The 2500-nt window shown below is 62.2% G+C and overlaps 2 non-coding genes across 2 annotated transcripts in view; both read left to right on the forward strand.

Moving 5' to 3' along the window:
- Nucleotides 1-47: 47 nt before the first annotated feature.
- LOC145273327 (5.8S ribosomal RNA) lies at nucleotides 48-205 on the forward strand. The gene has a single exon (XR_013866322.1). It is a non-coding gene; the product is annotated as a 5.8S ribosomal RNA (ribosomal RNA).
- A 596-nt stretch (nucleotides 206-801) lies between these two features.
- The window catches only part of LOC145273218 (large subunit ribosomal RNA), a 5699-nt gene continuing 4000 nt past the window's right edge, over nucleotides 802-2500 (forward strand). Inside the window, exon 1 of the ribosomal RNA XR_013866246.1 lies at nucleotides 802-2500. This exon is cut by the window's right edge and continues 4000 nt beyond it. This is a non-coding gene — a ribosomal RNA (large subunit ribosomal RNA).

Here is a 2500-nt window from a genome sequence, read left to right on the forward strand (position 1 = left end):
TACTAAATCTATATAAACAAAAACTAATATAAAAAACCCAAGTGCTGAACCCTGGACGGGGGATCACTCGGCTCGTCCGTCGATGAAGAGCGCGGCCAGCCGCGAGAACTGATGCGAATTGCAGGACTCAGTGAACATCGACACCTCGAACGCACATTGCGGCCCCGAGATCCCTTGTCTCGGGGCCACGTCCGGTCGAGAGGCGGAACGTTACATGTCTTTCTCCGTTAACGAAACGACATCTTGCCGTCCCCGTGCCCGCCCGGTCCTCGGCACGGTGGTAACCGGGACGTCGCAGGAGCGAGTGACGAGGGGGAAGAAAAATAAAAAAAGAATTGACTCCTTTCAATGTCTTTTTTTTTTTTAAAACCCTCTCCGGCCTCCTCCTTCGTCTCCCGCTGGCAGACCGCGGAGTCTTTTCCCTTTTCGACCGCGTGAAGAAACACTGTGGAGGAGGAGCAGGAGGAGTCTGTCCGAAAGCAGCCGAAGGGAGAACAAAACAAAAAAAAAAGCACCGACCTAACCGACTGCCGACGTAAGCGCCGCCTGCTCGTCTCGCTCTCTGCCTCATGAAGGTGTCTCTCAGCGACGCCTCGAGCAGCGCGACGAGCACGGCCGTCGCACCGTAAAAAGGTGGCCGCGTCGTAGGCAACGTCGGATGGGGAGGACCCACGCTTTTTTTTTAATTGTTGGCTTCTTCATTTTCGGTCGGGACGGGCGCTATATCGGCCAGCCGTCGTCACACGGAGGGTACCGATCGAGATTCCTCTCCTCCAAACACCACACTCTACTAAAAACCGCCGCCCTCGGCTCGGACGAGACGACCCGCTGAACTTAAGCATATCGCTAAGCGGAGGAAAAGAAACCAACCGGGATTCCCTTAGTAACGGCGAGTGAACCGGGAGAAGCCCAACGCCGATCCCGTCGCAAGTTAAAGGCTTCGGGACGTGTGGCGCATGGGTCGAAGGCAGCCGTTCGTTTTCGTCTCGCATAGTTCGGAGTTCCCTCGATCGGGGCCGCCCGCGGCGGGTGCCAGGCCCATTCGGTGCGGACGGCGAGCGACGGCCTTCGATCCGAGAGTCGGGTTGCTTGGGAACGCAGCCCAAATCGGGTGGTAAGCTCCATCCAAGGCTAAATACCGGGACGAGTCCGATAGTCGACAAGTACCGTGAGGGAAAGTTGAAAAGAACTTTGGAGAGAGAGTTCAAGAGAACGTGAAACCGCCCAGGGGTAAACGGGTGGGACCGCTCACCGCGATCGCGGGGGGACTCAGTCCGGTGCTGCCTAGGCTCGAGCCCAAACTCGATGTGTGTTCTTGAAAGAGAGGCCGTCGCGGCACAGGTCGTCGTTCGTCGTGTCCGCGGGGAACTCGTTCTCCGCGGGCCAGCTTTTGTGCCCGCGTCGCCGACGAAGGAGACGGGCCGCGTGGATAGCGGGAAGGGAAACGTGGTGACGACCGCGGCGTCGGTAGGTGGCTGCGTCGGTTGGCTGCGACGGAGGGGACTCGTCCTCTCGATCGCTGCTGCCGCCGGGCCCTAACCCGCCGCATCCGTCGCCGCCGCTTCTTCTTTCCTCCTGCTCCCTCCGCGCGCGACTCCGCTGCACCCGTCCCCTTCTCATCGCTCGGCGTAATCATGGCGCGGGCGCTTCGGCGCGACCTCCGCGCGGCCGGCACCGGACGCACTTCCCCTCCGGTCCGTCGTCGCGACCCGTTCCCGGCGTGCAGGTCGAACACGCGGGTTTTTTTCCGTAGGCGGCAGGCGTTTCATCACCCTGAAAACCCCCGTCTTCCCACCTTGTGAAGTCGGGGGCCACCGGCCGTCGGGCCGCGAACGTAACTGCCCCTTTCTGCCGGGAACGGAGGAAATCTGACACGATCCGTTACACGTGGCGAGCCGGTCCGTTTTGATCCCGCCGGAAGTCGCGTGCGGGCGACGCACTCTGTGTGTCGCTCCTTAGGCGCCCCACCGTCTCGGGCGCGTGCGCGATGAGAGGCGGGATAGGACTGGCGCGGCCTCGCCGTCACGCACCTCGCCGACGTTTTCGGGTTCTTGTCGGGGGCAACCCCGCCCGCGCCCGTTTCCGTTTCCGGAGAGGTCGCTCGGCGACGCTTTTTACTCGAGCCGCCCGCCACCCCGGGTCAGCGACGTGCATCGGCAACCCACCCGACCCGTCTTGAAACACGGACCGAGGAGTCCTGGCCGTTCGCGAGTCGTAGGGGCCACCTCTGACTAACCCCGAAGGCGAAGCGAAAGCGAGAGAGCGTGTAGGAGGGCGTCGATCGGGAGAGGTGTCGTGGCAAAGTCGTCCGGGGGTCGTCGGGGGGTGTCGTCGGTCTCGTGCCGTCGTCTTCTCCTCGCCTCACCCGCCTCCGAGCCGTGCCCGATCCCGCCGGCGCGGCGTTTTCGGCCTTCCGCCGTCGCTGCTGCGGTGCCCGCAACTTTTCCTTTTTTCTCTCTTCCCGAGAGAGATAGGAGAGGGAAGGCTCGTGGCTGACGTG

The sequence above is a fragment of the Euprymna scolopes genome, unplaced genomic scaffold (genome assembly GCF_053919585.1).
Source record: "Euprymna scolopes isolate OS-2025 unplaced genomic scaffold, ASM5391958v1 sca1, whole genome shotgun sequence".
Lineage (NCBI taxonomy): Eukaryota > Metazoa > Mollusca > Cephalopoda > Sepiida > Sepiolidae > Euprymna > Euprymna scolopes.